General features: G+C 50.1%; 2 pseudogenes; one reads left to right on the plus strand and one right to left on the minus strand.

Moving 5' to 3' along the window:
• Window positions 1-6,706: 6,706 nt before the first annotated feature.
• LOC126938704 (uncharacterized protein FAM215A-like) lies at window positions 6,707-7,044 on the plus strand (annotated as a pseudogene).
• A 4,855-nt stretch (window positions 7,045-11,899) lies between these two features.
• LOC126938310 (leucine-rich repeat-containing protein 37A3-like) lies at window positions 11,900-16,014 on the minus strand (annotated as a pseudogene).
• Window positions 16,015-17,350: the final 1,336 nt, after the last annotated feature.

Below are 17,350 nucleotides of genomic sequence, written 5' to 3' on the forward strand. Positions count from 1 at the left end.
TGGAGTGCAGTAGCGTGATCATAGCTCACTGCAGCCTGGACCTCCCAGGCTCAAACGATCCTCCTGCCTCAGCCTCCAGAGTAGCTGGGACCATAGCTGCGTGCCACCACACCTGGATAATTTTTTAAAATTTTTTTATAGAGATAGAGTCTTGCCATGTTGCCCAGGCTGGCCTTAAACTCCTGGGCTCAAGTGATCCACTTGCTTCAGCCTCCCAACGTGTTGGGATTACAGGTGTGAGTCACTGCACCAAGCCAGGATTAATTTTTTAACTATAAATAGAAATTCCAATTTTGTCTTCCCATACCAAAAGGACCATCTTGCACACCCCTAGGTGCACACCCACTTTGGAAACCACTGTTCTAAAGGAAAAGCTGTGCCGCCCTCCCTAGTCCCTGCCTCAACAGGGCATCCAAACAGGAATGGATCCAGACAGCTTTGCCTTCCCACCAGGACTAAACCGAGGCCTCCGGGAAGGACCAAATTTCCTGGCCTCTTGCTCATCACGCAACCTCAAGACAGAAATTGAAGCCCCCTCCACCACTACCACTACCACTACCACTACCACCAGCCTGGCCCGCATTCATGTCAGATTGCCTTTCTAGAGAGCAGAGCCCCAGAACCTCTCTTGGAAGCAGCATCTGTTCCTCCACCTGGCCCAACAATTACACTTTGCCTTGCCTCTTGATTTTAGTCTGGCCACTTCCCTATTGGGGTGGGAAGTTCTGGAACCAGGCAATTTTGTGTTGAAATCCTGGCTCAACCCCATCGTATGTGTGTCTTAGGCCAGTTAAATAACCTTTCCAAGCCTCAATTTCCTCATTTGTATAATGGGGATAACAACTTTGGGAGAGGATGGAGGTAGAGGGGCTGCCACGTGCCAGGCACACAGAAGGTGTTCCATAAATGCAGTTCCATTCTGGGAGTAGGTCTAGGCAGGCTCTAGCTAGGTGCCAGTGGGCTGTGGGTGGTTAGTCCTTATCTCTGGCTGTCTGATGTGTCTTGGCTGACCTCAGGTTCTCCTGCAGAAGGCAGGATCCACCCCAGGGCTTCTGGAGCTCCAGGTATCTGTTACAGACAGCATGTCCTCTTCTCGCTGCCCACACACTCTTTACTGGCACCTTGCCCACATCCATCTGTGCCACCCACTTCTCTTTTCCTCCTCTCCCTCCAGTGCCTCCACTGAAGTGCCAAGGGCTTTGATATGGGCACCACGTGAGGGACCAGTAACAGGTGGCCCATTGCCAAAGTGGAGAAGAGCTTGCAAAAGTCGGTGCATCGGGGTGTGGGGTGCATGCCTGTAGTCCCAGCTACTCAGGAGACTGAGGCAGGAGGACCCCTTAAGCTCAGGAGCTCAAGACCAGCCTGGGCAACATAGGGATACCCCAATATCTCAGTAAGAGTAATAGTAATAGTAGTAATAATAATAATTTTTAAAAGTCAGTGCAAACTCGGAGTAGAGGGAGTCCTGCTAACCACCCCAATGACCCAATGTCTATTGCTGAAGCCCCCCTACAAACCAACCACAATTTGAAGTGTCCCTATAGACCCTGGACAGGGCAGAGATTGATGAAGGAGTGGGTGAGGGAGTGCAGGAAGCTTCTGGACAGCAGGAGTTGAAGAGGGGATCAAAGCACAAAGCAGACCCAGTTAGACGCCCTGGGGACCACATGAGGCACTTGAGTTGCTCTTTGGAGACAGATTAGAGGAGTGTCCCCGCTTGAACTAGTGACCTGGAGGAGAACTGTACATATACATACACATTGCATGCGTGCACACACTCACATATACAGACACACACACATACACACCCACTCTCACATATACACACACACACCCTACACACACTCACATACGCACACACACTCACATACACACATTCTCATATACACACACATACACACTCATATACCTACATACACATGCACACTCAGACACACACACATATATAGACACACTCATACACACACACTCACATATACACACACCCCTACACACACTCACACACACACTCAAATACACACACCACCCTCACACACTCACATATACACACACATACATATCCCTACATACACTCACATACACAGAGACAGGCACTCACACTCAAATACACACATACACACACTCTCACACTCATATATACACACTACACACTCAGACACACGTACATATACAGACACACACACATATACACATACACACATACACCTACACACTCACATACACACTCAGACACACACACTCAAGTGCACACATATATAACACTCATACACTCACATTTACCCATTCATGTACACACACACAGATACACACATACACCACACACACACTTATATGTACACACATACACGCATACACATACACACATATACACTCACAGACACTCTTGGACACACACTCTTGGACACACACATACACTCACAAACACAGACACACACTCAAATACACACACACTCGTACACACTCTCACATACACATACACGTACATGTATGCACACATCCTATGCTGCTTCCCTCCCCACTTGTCCTGGACCAACGCAGTGCTTACAGAGTAGATTGGAGCCCAGACAGAAGGGGGGTCGGGGCTGTGGAGAACACTGGGTGGCCTCAGGCAAGCCACTTGTCCTGGGCTTTCCCTGCTGTTAAATGGGCAGGATAATATCCATCTTGCAGGCTCTACGACCACTGGCACTGCCTGGGCTGATAAAAATGCTTTGTGAGCCATGATGGGGGAGCCCTGGGCACCCAGGCCGTGCCCTGGCCAGGAAAGAAATGCGGGACAGCCCATCCCAGAGCTATTCTCTGCTCCTCCCCTGCCTTGACCACCCAGCGACTCTGTCCCCAGTCCTGCTTGGCACCAACTGCCCAGGTCCAGCCTCCCCCATGTCCCACAGGGATCTTCTTGTTGTCCTCCTCATTGGGGTTCAGCCACCCTGGGCTCACCCTGTGCACCTCTCCTCTCTGAGGTCCCTGGGGACAGAGCAGGGGACCTCCTGCCCATTCCCTGCCACCCCATAGGGGTTTCAAGCCCTCTGGCACCTCCACTTCCAGCTCCCTTCCCTGAGGTACTGGTGTGGGGAGATGTGGAACCCTGGGAAGGGGAGAAGCCACCATCCACTCCTCCCCAAAAATTGCCTTTTTCCGGGCCAGAGCCATTGTGGGGGGCTGTCCCCACCCTCACCAGTACAGACTGTAGGGGCACCCACCATCACCCAAGGCAGACTGGGAATCTGCAGTTCTTGGCAGCAGACCTCAGATAAAGAAACAAGCAAAGAGGTCAAGTAATTTGTCCAAAGGCATCACACTGGTCAGTGTAGAGCTGGGGCTTGACCCCAGGCAGTTGACCTCAGGCTCCGCTGCAGATACTGCACCTCGCTTTGCAGGTACTACCATTACCTTCATTTTATAGATGAAGAAGCTGAAGGTCAGAAGAGTTCAATGACTTGCCCAGGATCACACAGCAAGCGAGTAGTGGAGCCACACTTAGCAGGTAAACTTAGTAAAAAGCTTAGTAAAGAGATTGACTTAGTTTTCCATCAATTATTTTTCAATTGACAAAACTGTGATAACTCACAAAAACAGCTGAACATAAACAACATGTTAATTTGACTTAAGACTATATATATATATAATCAGTGTTTAAAGAAATAAATTCCTGGAAACAATTTGTAATCTTTCTTGTTAATCCTTAGCTGCTCATCATGACTGAATCTAATCTCGAAGGCATCTAGACTTAAGATACCTTTACTAATGCACCCTAAATCTTTTATTAGCTTGACATCAGACACAGGACTTGAGGACAGCTTAGCAGCTCTTGACAGCAACCGGCAGGAATGCTGTAATGTGAGAGTCTTCTGGCTTTCAGAGGCCACTTTCCTCCTCCAGGGCAAAAAACTTAGCTGTTTGGCCTTGGTTTTTGCATCTGTAAAGTGGGAGGTTGGGGGATAGGAACTAGATTACTAAATTCCCTTCCAAATCCATCCATCTAAAGAGACAACTTTGCACTCTGCTCATCAAAAAGATAAAAATTTTCTTCCCAACAGGGATTTCCAAGAAGTGGCCTCTTGGTAGATATTTCTTGAACTATTATTCCATTCAATAAATACCTATTCCCACCTGACTGAAGTTCTTCGAGGACAAAAATTATATCTTAATGATCACTGTAACTCCAGTACCTTATTCAATGCTGGCCATCAAGTAGGTGCTCAGTATTTTTTAATTAATTAATTTTGAGCTGAGGTCTCAATAGGTTCCCCAGGCTTAATCTTGAACTCCTGGTCTCAAGGGATCCTCCCACCTCAGCTTCCTGAGTAGCTGGGACTACAGGTGTGCGTCACCACACCTGGCTCTAGGTGCTCAGTTAATACAAGGTGCGGAATCTCTGGGGGGCAGGGCAACACAACAGTGGTTTGTAATGTTCCCCAGGTGATTCACATGTACAGCCAGGTGAGGCCTGCCAGGCAGCTACATGCAGAGAGGACCCCTGAGACCTCTTTCCTCAGAAGGTAGCTGTGGTCATGGAGGGCACTCAGGGTGGCAAGGCCTGCTCCTGAAAAAGCCATGAAAACCCAGAGATGGAAGAGGCCATCAACGAGGGATGGCCCCAACAGTGCTTCCCAGGGCCCACCTTGCAAAAGGGGCTTCTGTTTAGTACTAAAGACATGGAGTTCAGAGAGGCTGATAACTGGCCCCTGACCACACCCAGCCAGCAGCTCCAGAGCCTCTGGTCCTCACAGTTCCTGGCATTGTATCTGAGAGTAGGGGCAGAGCTAATGCCATCACTAGGAGTCACTTCTGTCCCCTAACTTAGGGGAGACTGCCCTGTCCTTACAAAGGAATGTGTAAGCACAGCTGTTCAACATCTGCATAAGGAAAGATGTTTCTTTATGCATTTCTGGCTCCACCCAGACTTGTGACTTAACCAGTCCCGTGGCCCCCACCCAGAAGCAGACTCAGCAGTCAAGGACCATTTTGCATACCCCTATGTCTGCATGCCCAACCAATCAGGAGCACCTGTACACCTAGACCCTGCTCACCAAACTATCTTTGAAAAACTAATCTTCAAGTTTTGGAGGAGACTAATTTGAGTAATAACTGTTTCCTGTGTGGCCGGCCTTGTGTCAATTACTCTTTCTTTACTGCAATGCCATGGTCTCAGTGGATTGGTTTTGTCTGTGCAGCAGGCAGGAAGAACCCATCAGGTGATTACAGTACCGGCACCCCCAACCGGCTTTGGGAAGAATCCAGCCAAAAAGCTTGAGGCCTGCAGCCTCAGGGTGAGAACAAGACAAAAGGGGGATGGAGGGAGATAGACTCGGTGTGTCTCAGCTCCAGAGCAGCCCCCCAAGCTTCCCAAAGGTTTGAATCCTTCCAAGCGTTTACGCAAATCATCAAAGGGATTCCTTGAGGCAAAAGGTTTGAGTCTGCAGTTCTGAGACCCCCAAGGATGTGAGGAGAGACCCAGGCCTATCTCCTTTGGGAGGGGCCCCAAACTTGGGGGAAGGGGTACTGGATGCCAGCTGAAACCCAAACATAAAATTCTAAGCTCACCCAACCATCTGAATGGACTCCTCCTCTCCTCTCAGCAAAGGGCATTCCAAAGTTAACCTGAAAACTAGTTCAGGCCATGATGGGAAGGGGGGCCCAGCCATGCCTAATTATACCATCCCTCCTTTTGGACTTACTGATAGAACAGACTCTTTAAGTCTGATAAGAAACATTTACAGTCTATTCTCTCTGAAGCCTGTCACCTGGAGGCTTCACCTGCATGATAAAACCTTGGTCTCAACAATCCCTTATCTTAACCCAAACATTCCTTTCTGTTGATTTTAAATCTTTAGACAATAATTTAACTCTTTCCACAATTGCCAATCAGAAAATCTTTGGATCTACTTATGACCTGGAAGTCCTCTGCTTCCCCAACCCCATTACAGTTGTCCAGCCTTTCCAGACCAAACCACTCTACATGTCACATATATTATTGATGTCCTATGTTTCCCTGAAACATGTAAAACTAAGTTGTGGCCTGATCACCTTGGGCACATGTTCTCAGGATCGCCTGAAGGCTGTCATGGGCCATTGGTCATGCATAGTTGGCTCAAAATAAATCCCTTCAAATATTTTACAGAGTTTGACTCTTTTGGTTGACACACCAAGCTCAAGCAGGAAGAACCGGGCTCAAGAACTGTCTCTCTCCTTTCTCTCTGTTAGGCATGGGTGGGGAAGGGAGTGTGGTGTTAGGTATGGGGGGAAGGGAGTGTGGTGTTAGGCATGGGGGGAAGGGAGTGTGGTGTTAGGTATGGGGGGAAAGGAGTGTGGTGTTAGGCATGGGGGGAAGGGAGTGTGGTGTTAGGCATGGGGGGAAGGGAGTGTGGTGTTAGGCATGGGGGGAAGGGAGTGTGGTGTTAGGCATGGGGGGAAGGGAGTGTGGTATTAGGCATGGGGGGAAGGGAGTGTGGTGTTAGGCATGGGGGAAGGGAGTGTGGTGTTAGGCATGGGGGAAAGGGAGTGGGGCTGTGTGCAGAGGAAGACGTGCTTCTTACCTTGTCAGGGTCCCTGACCTGATGGCGACCTGTGGCGGGGTCTTCATAGTGACAGACACCACTGCAAGGGCAGACCGAGTGTGCAACCCCCAAAGCAGGGCTCCTCATGGGATAGATAGACTATTGGCCCCATTCCTCATCCCTACGTGCACCCACCACTTGCCATGGTTTCCTTGTGGGTGGAGGGTACTTTCCCACCCCCTGGCTTCAGGCTTGCCCACGTGGCTTGCACTAGCCATGGAATGAAGCAGAAACGAAAGCCTGCCAATTCCAAGCCCACGCCTGAAGATGCCTTAGGCCGTTCCGCGGGCCCTGTGCGCTTCCACCTTCACCCAGAAGGCCTTTCTGGTGCAGTCGCTGCTTCTTCAGCCTCGGCCCAGAAAGAACGCAGACCCCTGGCCGATCCGCAGGCCTTCAGGGAGCCGCAGAGCGCAGCGGCCGGCCCAGCGTTGAAGCCCAAGCCTGCGAAAACCTTATTACAGCCGCCGTTTGGGATGGTTGATTAGGACGCGCGTTGCTGTGGCGGTAGCTCACCAACCCAATGCGTGCACCCGCTCCTTTATTAGGCTATAGGGCCAGTGGCTGCGACAGGGACCTGATACAACAGTGAGTTAAATAAGGAGATATTGAGCTCTCATGTCGTAAGTCGGTGGAGAAGTCCAGGGCTAGTGTTGGGGCTCCGGCGGGGGCTGTGGCCCCATCCGCGTGGAACCTCCCCGCGGTTCGCAGGTCGCGGTCTTCGGAGCCTTCAGCCCTGCGAGCCGGAACAGTCCACAGGGCGGCGCCAGACCCTCTTCCCAACGCCATTCTTTAAAACCTCGGCTCCAACCGGTTCCACTTCTGCTTCAGGCTCAGGATTTTCACTCTTCTGGAATGGGAGTGGCTCTGGGTAGCAACAGCATCTCCCTTCCTCCAGGATCTCAGAGCCAGAGCTGGGCGAGAGGTCCTGACCTCCGGGATAGGGGTGGCAGTGTCCCTGTGAAGGTGCGGTCCTGCCTCCCATCCCCAGGCTCCCGGCCTCTCCCACCCTCAGCGCCCTGCTCACCTCCAGCTGAAGACGCCGGGGCACCTCTGCTTCCTCCCTGCCCTCTCTGCAGTACCGCAGAGTGAGCATAAAAGGGCTTAATATAGGCTTCACCTGTCGTGGTGGCTCGCGCCTGTAATCTCAGTAACTTGGGAGGCCAAGGCCAGAGGATCACTTGAGGCCAGGAGTTCAAAACCAGCCTGGGCAACAAGGTGAGACCCATCTCTACAAAAGAAAATAAATAAAATAGGTCCCTTTTTCTGGGAGATTGATGTAGGGAAGCAAGCGTGTGAGTTGGAAGGGAGGCACTGAGGATCAGCCATTTAAAGCAGCATACAAGGATGTTCAAGGCTAGAGATCCACAGGTGTATTTTCAGAAACTGAATTTCCTGGCCAGGTGTGGTGGCTCAAGCCTGTAATCCCAACACTTTGGGAGGCCAAGGCGGGAGGATCACTTGAGGTCAGGAGTTCAAGACCAGCCTGGCCAACATGGTGAAATCCTGTTTCTACAAAAAAATAAAATAAAAATCAGCGGGGTATGGTGGTGGGTGCCTGTAATCCAAGCTACTTGGGAGGCTGAGGCAGGAGAATCACTTGAACCTGGAAGGTGAAGGTTGAGATCACACTACTGCCTGAGGCGACAGAGTGAGACTGTCTCCAATAAAAAACCCCAAAACAAACAAAGAAAACCCCTGAATTTTCCTGTGGACACCTTTTCTCTGGCAACCTTTGTCAATGAGGGCTATGTTTTCTCCAATACTATATGGCCTACAGACAGCTCAGCTTTCATTCCAGTGAAAACATTCTAGAAAAAACTCCCAGTCAATCCCAGGTGTTTCTCCAATCAACTTGGGATGATTGTGTGTCACCTGCCACCCAGCTAGAGTGACACCTCTCCAGGCCTCTGACTTAGTTAGGTCTCCACCATGTGACTCCACCGTAGACTCCCTGCCTTCTTCTTTTGCAAACCCTTTGACACCCAAACACCTACCAATTTCACCCCTTTCTGTGCAGCTGCCGGAAGCCCAGGAAGCACACATCAAGGCTCCCTTGCCAGCGGGGTGCTGCCAATAAAATGGAGTCACGTGGGATTTGGAATGTGGAAAGGAGGTAGAAGTCATCCTTTCCTCCCCCGTAGCAGCACATGTGCAGGCTCTGGTCAGCTGGACTCCATACTCCCCCACCAGTCACCAGCCTGGGGACCATGGGGCTGCAAGGACCTCAGCAGCGGTTTCCCGAGTTTCCTGACTTCTTCCACCCTCTGGAAATCAGCTGTGGTAAAGCAGCCTGAAAGCCAGGGGTGCAACCTCCTCCTCCCCAACCTTCACCACCTCTAGCCCCTCCAGTGATAAGCACTAATTGCCTATATACAACCCCTTTTTGTTTGAAATAGCTAGAGTAATTTCTGTTTTCCTATCTGGGGTAGTGTAACATAAGAAGAAATATATATTGGTCTGTGCCCCCAGTTCCTAACACAAAGCTTCTAAAACCCTTGGAAATTCCTGAATGATGGGGGTGCTAGGAGCATTGTCTTCTTTTTTTTTTTTTTAATTTATCATTTTTCTTTTTTTCCAGATTGTTTCCTTTTTTTTTTTTTTTTTTTTTTTTTTAAATTTAAGGGATACATTGCACATTTAACTTTTTTTTTTTTTTTTTTTTTTTTTTGAGACAGAGTCTTGCTGTGTGTCCAGGCTGGAGTGCAGTGGCGCAATCTCAGCTCACTGCAAGTTCTGCCTCCCAGGTTCACGCCATTCTCCTGCCTCAGCCTCCCGAGTAACTGGGATTACATATGCCTGCCACCACATCCGGCTAATTTTTTTTTTTTTTTTTTTGTATTTTTTTAGTATAGATGAAGTTTCACCGTGGTAGTCAGGATGGTCTCAATCTCCTGACCTTGTGATCCACCCGCCTTGGCCTCCCAAAGTGCTGGGATTACAGGTGTGAGCCACGGCGCCCGGCCTAACTTTTTTTTTTTAACTTATGGGATACATGTGCATGTATGTTATATAGGTACACTTGTGTCACAGGTGTTTGTTGTACAGATTATTTCATCACTACCAGGTACTAAGTCTAGTACCCAGTAGTTTTTTCTGCTCCTCTCCCTCCTCCCACCCTCTAGTCTCAGGTAGGCCTCAGTGTCTGTTGTTCCTTCTCTGTGATCATGAGTTCTCATCTTTTAGCTCCCACTTACGTGAGAACATACTGTATGTGGTTTCCTGCTCCTGTGTTAGTTTGCTGAAGATGATGGCCTCTAGCTCCATCCATGCTCCAGCAAAAGACCGGTCATTGTCCATATTCTAACAACAGTTAGATGTACCTGTTCAGGGGAGGAAATGATACGGAAGGGCGTGGTCCCTTTAAATGATACAGAATTGGGGAAGGAGAGTGCTGGTAGAGGAGGGTGTGGTCTCAGGCTAGGGCTCCACCCTCAGGCCTGTGCCCATGGACCTAAGTGAGGACAGGCATTTTCATTTTCCAGCCCAAATGTTGCATTTCCCAAGACCTCCCCTGGCCTGTCACGCCCCCATCCTGTGCCTATAAAAACCCTGAGACACTTGCAGGCACACATACAAGGACATGGACAGGAGCAGATCAGCGGAAGAAGACACAAGCAGCTGGACATTGAGAGGGCGTTGAGGGGAGCACGCTGGGCAGGCCACCAACCGCCAGAACGTGGCAAAGTTTGGCTGGGGCAGTGGGAGGACAGCCCGGGCTGCTCAGCAGCCTGGCTCCAGGGGAAAACCTTCCCACTCCACCCCCTTCTGGCTTTCCCCATCTGCTGAGAGCTACCTTCACTCTATAAAATCTTGCACTCATTCTGCAAGCCCAGGTGTGATCCAATTCTTCCGGTACCCCAAGGCAAGAACCTGGGATACAGAAAGCCCTCTGTCCTGGCGACAAGGTAGAGGGTCCAGTTGAGCTGGTTAACACAAGCCGCCTATAGACGGCAAAACTAAAAGAGCACACGGTAACACATGCCCACTGGGGCTTCAGGAGCTGTAAGCATTCACCCCTAGACACTGCCATGGGATCGGAGCCCCACATCCTGCCTGTCTGTATGCTCCCCTAAAGGTTTGAGCAGCAGGGCACTGAAGAACCAAGTCACTCTCCCTGTCCCATGCCCTGCAAGGGGCACAAAGGAACGTTTCTCGTTTCAATATGGTGTCCAAGAAATGGTGACACATCTCACACAGGGCCTAGGCTCAGGAGGGCTGGAGGATGAGACATTCCCCCTCCCCTGCAAACTTAAAAATGTGGCCAACAATTTTTTTAAAAGATGGCTACTCTGTAGTGCTTTCACTGGACCTATTTAGACAACGCCTTGCACACTGGAGAAGGACGATACTGTGTGAACCTAATAAGTCTACAAGACAATACTTCTCTCTTTTGGCTGTCTCCTTCCTCTCCAGGGTGATGACAACTCGGTGAGGGTGGAGATTATACGTCTCTCATCATTTCAGCAACAAGGAAATAAATTAATGATCCCAGAAGCCCCCAGTGTGCCCCTTTCCAATCATAACCCTCTCTCTAACCCTTATAGGTAACCACTATCCTGACTTTTGTAATAATATTCTTGCTTTTAAAATGAAGCTCTGGCCGGGTGCAGTGGCTCACGCCTGTAATCCCAGCACTTTGGGAGGCTGAGGCGGGTGGATCACCTGAGGTCAGGAGTTTAAGGCCAGCCTGGCCAACATGGTGAAACCCCGTCTCTACTAAAAATACAAAAATTACCCAGGCGGTAGTGGCGTGTGCCTGTAATCCCAGCTACTCAGAGGAGGCGGAGGCAGGAGAATCACTTAAACCTGGGAAACGGAGGTTGCAGTGAGCCAAGATAGCACCACTGCACTCCAGCCTGGGTAACAGAGTGAGACTCTGTCTCAAAAAAATAAATAAATAAAAATAAAAATAAATAAATAAATAAATAAATAAGTTCTGCTGGGCACGGTGGCTCACACTTGTAATCACAGCATTTTGGGAGGCCAAGGCAGGAGGACTGCTTGAGCCCAGGAGTTCAAGACCAGTCTGAGCAATACAGCAGGACCTTGTCTCTAGAAAAATTTAAATATTAGCTGGGCATGTTGGTGTGCACCTGTAGTCCCAGCTACTGGAGAGGCTGAGATGGGGGGATTGCTTTAGCATGGGAGGTCCAGGCTGCAGTGAGCCGTGTTTGCACCACCGCAGACCCTTTCTCAAAAATAAATAAAATAAAATGTAATTTTACCTATTATATATCAGTCATAAATAACATAGTTTAGTTTTGCCATGTTGAACATTATATAACATTATATAAATGAAATCATATTATACATACTATTTTCTGTATCACTTCTTTCACTCAATAATTTGTTTGTACATTTAAGATGTATGTTGCTGAGCAATCACAAGCAAAAGATTGGAGAAGGGGCCTAACATTAAAGGAGAATGAGGAGAAGGAAGAGTTGACAAGAAAAGTGAAAGCAGAGTCAGTTGTCAGGATGGCTTGGGGAGATAAAGGCGGCCCAGGAAGGCGCCCAGGAAAAGGCTGCCATGTGAGGCAGGACACAGAAGACAATTGAGGAAAGGTGATTCTTACAAGATGGTGAAGGTGCCATTGTAGGTGTTGGGCTCTGGCACAGGCACTTGGCAGAGCCTCTGCTTTGGGCTGAGATCAATACACGACAGTGTCTTATCTCCGCAGGTACAGAGCTCACATATGTTGGTGCTTGTGGAGGCCTTCTGTTCCTCTGGTGCAGTTAAAGCCTTATTTTGGGCGTGACTTTCAGGCTGCACCAATGAATCCTGAGTAGGTTCTAGCTCAGTATGTGGATCTCTGACTTCAGTCAGGCTTCGATGCAGAGTCTGAACCTGGTCTGGATGAGGAGCTGTAGTCTTCTCCAGGGCTGTGGAATGTCCAATCTCTATAGTGGGTTCTGAAGTGATGGCAAGCCCCGGGTCTGGAGGCTGAGTTGAGGTCTCCTCCACGGTTGGAAACGGTTTAACCTCTGTAGTAGGTTCTGTAGTTATGGTAAGCTCCAGGGCCAGAGGTTGAACTGTGACTTGAGTCAGGTGTGAATGCTGGTTCTGAACCTGGTCTGGATGTGGAAGTGTCACCTTAGGATGCTTTGGAGGAACCAGAGTCTTCTTCAGGGGTGTAGAATGTCCAACCTCCGTAGTGGGTTCTGGAGTGAGGGTAAGTCCCAGGTCCAAAGGTTGAACTGTAACGCTGGGTGACATTGGATGCTGAGCTTGATCCTGACCTGGTGTTGGAATTGTTACCTCTTGATATACTAGAAGTTGGGGTACAACTTTCTTAGGAGGCTGAGTTGGGGTCTCCTGTATGGTTGGAGAAAGTTCAACCTCCATAGTGGGTTCTGGAATGATGGTAAGCCCCAGGTCCAAAGGTTGAACTGCGACACTGGGCAATATTGAATGCTGAGCTTGATCCTGGCCTGGTGTTGGAACTGTCACCTCATAATGAGCTGGAGGTTGAGCTGCAACCTCCTTAGGTGGCTCTGGAAGCTGAGCTGGGACCATTTGCTGCCTTGAAGATTCTACCTCCTTAGGGAGCTCTGGAGTCTGAACCGTAGCCTCCTGCTGGGTCAGAGAAGGTTCTGCCTCCATAGTGGTCTCTGGAATCTGAGCTGGAACCTCCTGCTGAGTTAGAGATGGTTCCACCTCCTGAGGGAACTCTGGAGGCAAAGATGAGACCATCTGCTGGGTCAGAGAGGGTTCTATCACCATGGGGGGGTCTGAAGACTGAGCAGAGATTGCCTGCTAGACTGGAGAGGATTCTACCTCTTTAGGTGGCTCTAAAAGCCGAGTTGGGGCCTGCTGTAGGACTGGAGATAGCTCGACCGTCTCAGGTGGCTCTGATGGCTGAGCTGCTATCTCCCATTGCAGTGGAGGACTGATCTCTTCAGTGCACTTTGTGGGATGACCTGAGGCTTCCTGCTGGGTTGCAGATGGTTCAGCCTCCTTAGGGGGCTCTGGTGGCTCAGCTGGGAACTCTTGCTGGACTGGAGAAGGCTCTACCTCCTTAGGGAAATCTGAAGTCTGAGCTGTGGCCTCTTGCTGGACTGGAGATTCAGTCTTTTCAGGGGAATGCAGAGGTGGGGAAGGGAGGTCAGGCTGGGCTAGAGAAAAGTCAGCCTCTTCAATAGGAATAGGAGGGTTGTCCTGCTGGACTGGAGAAGGTTCAACCTCCATAGTGACTGCTGTAAGTAGGGTAAGCTCCATATCCACATTTTTAACAGTGGTATTAGGCAAAGTTGAATTACTTCTGAATATTGAAGATAGATTTAGAGGTGAAAATATCATCTCATCATTCAATGAACTTTCAAAGTCTGAGGAGAGCTGAGTTGGAGGCTGAGTTGTGGGCTCTTGATGGATTGAACTAAGTTCATCATTTTCAGGGTTATTTAGCTGCTGAATTATAATCTCTTGCTGGTGTTTCAAATGTTGAAACTGCTCAGGGGACATTAAGGGCTGAGCTGGAGCCCCCTGTTGGGTTAACATTGCAACCTGATTAGTGAAATCTGGAGTCATGGTAACCACGTGATCCACAGGTTTAACAGTGACATTGTGAAATGTTGGAGGTCGAACTTGATCACAATTTAGAGGGGAAACTGTTACCTCCTGATGCTCTGGAGGTTGAGCTACAACTACATTAGGGAGCTCTGGAGTCTGAGCTGGGGCCTCTTGCTGGATTAGAGAAGACTCACCCTCCTCAGGGGTCTGTGGATGCTCAGCTGCAGCCTTCTGCTGCGTTGGAGAGGGGTTCTCATTATTAATAGGTTCTGAAGATTGAACTGAAGTCTGTTGAATTGCTGAAGGTCCAGCCTCTTCCAATGACTCTGGAGGCAGAGGTGGGCCCCCGTGCTGGATGGTGGGACGTTCTACATCATTACCTGGCCCTGAGAGCTGAGCTGTAGCCTCCTGGTGGACTGGAGAAGTTCCCACTTCTGCAGTAGGCTCTGTTGCTATGGTGAGCTGCGTGTCTGGAGGCTTCACAGAGACACTGGGAAAATCTGAATGCTGAGCTTGATGGTGACCTGGAGGTGAAACTGTGACTTCATGATGTTCTGAGGGCTGAGCTGGGGCCTCCTGCTGGGCTGGAGAAGATTCAACCTCCCCAGAAGACTCAGAAGGCTGAGCTGGCTGCTCCTGCTCACTGGGGGAAAGTTCACACTCCATAGGAGGACCTGGAGGCCCAGTTGCGGCCTCCTGTTGGCTTGCAGAAGGTTTCACCTTTTCTGGAGGCTGAGTTGGGGCCTCCTGCTGGGATTCGGTAGATTCTGCCTCCTTGGTAGGCTCTGAAGTTATGGTAACCTCCATATCTGCAGGTTTAACTGTAATGTTGGGGAAGTTATAATGAGCTTGATCCTCACCTGGAGGTTGAAGTATACCTCATGATTCAGTAGAGTTTGAGCTAGACTCTCCATAGAGGACTCTGGAGGCTGAGCTGGGGCCTCCTGCTGGGTCTGAGAAGGTTCAACCCCCCCAGGAAACTCAGAAGGCTGAGCTGGCTGCTTCTGCTCACTGGGGGAAGGTTCAGCCTCTACAGGAGGACCTGGAGGCTCAGCTGGGGTCCCTTGCTGGGTTACAGAGGGTTTCGTCTCCTCAGGGTACTCTAGTGTCTGAGCTAGGGCCTCTAATTGGGTTGAGGAAAAGTCCACCTCCTCGGGGTGCTCTGGAGGCTGAGCAGCGGCCTGTTCCTGGCTTGATGTAAGTTCCTTACCTGGCTCTGGAGTTACCACAAGCTCCACATCCACAGGTTTCACTGTGACACTGGGCAAGCATGAGTGCTGAGTTTCACTCTAACTTTTCAATGGAACATTTACCTCATGATGTATCAATGGCGGAGCTACAGTCTCTTCAGAGGCAGGTTGCTGCTGTGCTGGGGTCTCCTGCTCTGTTGAAGAAGAGTGGACCCCCTGAAGCGACTGTGAAGGCAGAGCTGGGGCCTCCTGATGGGTTAGAGAAGGTTCTACCTCCTCAGAGAGCCATGGAATCTTCGCTGGGGCTTCTTGATGGAGTGAAGAGGACTGGATGTCTTCAAGGGTCTCTGCAGTTTGAATTTTGGGTTCTAGACGGAATTGACAAAGTCCAACTTGCTCAGGGAGTCCTGGAGGCTCATCTGGGTTCACCCAGATTTCTGGGCAGGCAGCCGGGATACAGTATATCCATACGTGAATATTCATTCTGCTGAGGTTTTGATATAAATCGGTGTGGAGTTCCAACAATGTTAGCAAGCTTCCGACGCTGAGCTAGATCTTTCTTCGTGTTCTTGGGAGAAACAATAAACTTGTCTGCTTTTGAATCCTTACTGTCTAGAGGTGGAGCAAGTATTTCATCTGCCTGATGATCTGCAGCCTGATCTAGATCTGCAGTTTGAACCTTACTTTTGAGGTGAGGAGGCTGAACTAGGGTCTGGTTCTGATCCCAGTCCAGCATTGGAACCACCTCCATAGTGGGTTCTGGAGTGATGGTAAGTCACAGGTCCAAAGGTTCAACTGTAACGCTGGGTGACATTGGATGCTGAGCATTGGAACCACCTTTGGGAGCCTTTCTTGTCCAGTCTGTCTATCATTTAGATTCTGGTGTGCAGCCAAGAACTGCTCTGGCTGGGGGGCAGGGCAGCTCTCCAGCTGAATCCATGTCCAGGAACCGAACCAAATTCTCAGTCAATTTCTGGGGTGGGGCTGACATCTGCGAGGAAGCAGAGGGCCCCAGGTAATCAAAGCCCCCGGTTCTGCCAGGGGAGTAAGTGCATGGGGAGATTCCCATGGGAGATAGGATGAGCCGGAAGACCAGGGCTCAGTCGGCTGCAGGGGGTTAGAGGTCCTTGATCCACTCCAGAGGCTAAGCCTCCTTGACTAGTAGCCACAATAGTTGCCATGTGAAGAGGGGCCATGGGCCCCAGAAACGCAGCTGGGACATGACACTCCTGCACTGAGCGGGAGCCTTTCTGGCAGCCCTGAGACAAACCTGACAAACGCGCGCCCCACCCCATCCTTTATGACACCTTTATTTACGCCACCTTTACTAGGCTCGGTCCAGATCTGTCCATGTCACCAGGGCGATCTTATGTCACAATCCCACCCAACGTCCCCTTCCCACCCTGGCCCCACCGGAACACCCCTCCCCTTCCCTTAGCGAGGAAGGATTTGGGCCGAAGACCTGGGTGGTCCCAGGACTCCAGCAGCCTGTGGTGGTGGGGTGGGGTGGGGTGGGGTGGGGTCGAGGCTGAGCTTCCCAAGGAAGTCACAGGACCTCCCCTCAGGATCTTCAGAAGTGCTAGTCCGGCTCTGGCAGCCTGAACTCTTCCTCCTCCAAGGTGAAATCCGAGAATACTCTTCCTTCCAGGGAGAGCAACTGACCTGCAAAATGGGCGCCAGTTCGGGTGGCAGGCACCATGCACATTACAGTCATTTATTCCAAAATGTTGCTGTTTTCGCTAAACTTTCGTTATCTCTGGTTGCATGTTTTGCATGTTTGATAATGAATTCACCACCCTACTAGGTAGGGCTGCCAGGGAATAAGCAAGGACTCCACATTTTCTGTAGGAGGGGTGTTGGGGGTGGACAATTCAGTCTGGGAGAGAAGGCTTTAATCCGAGTGAAGAGCCCTTTGCACTAGCCTGGGAGGAGGCTGAACTGTCATCCTGCCTTGACTCAACACAGCCATTACCCTAGAAGTTACAGCGCCACCCTTCAGAGATCTACCCTGTGTGCACACATGGAGAAGAGGCTTAGGCTGTTAAAGTCAACATGTTAAATAATGTCCTGAAATGCGACTGTAATTA

This window comes from Macaca thibetana, chromosome 16 (assembly GCF_024542745.1).
Source record: "Macaca thibetana thibetana isolate TM-01 chromosome 16, ASM2454274v1, whole genome shotgun sequence".
Classification (NCBI taxonomy): domain Eukaryota; kingdom Metazoa; phylum Chordata; class Mammalia; order Primates; family Cercopithecidae; genus Macaca; species Macaca thibetana.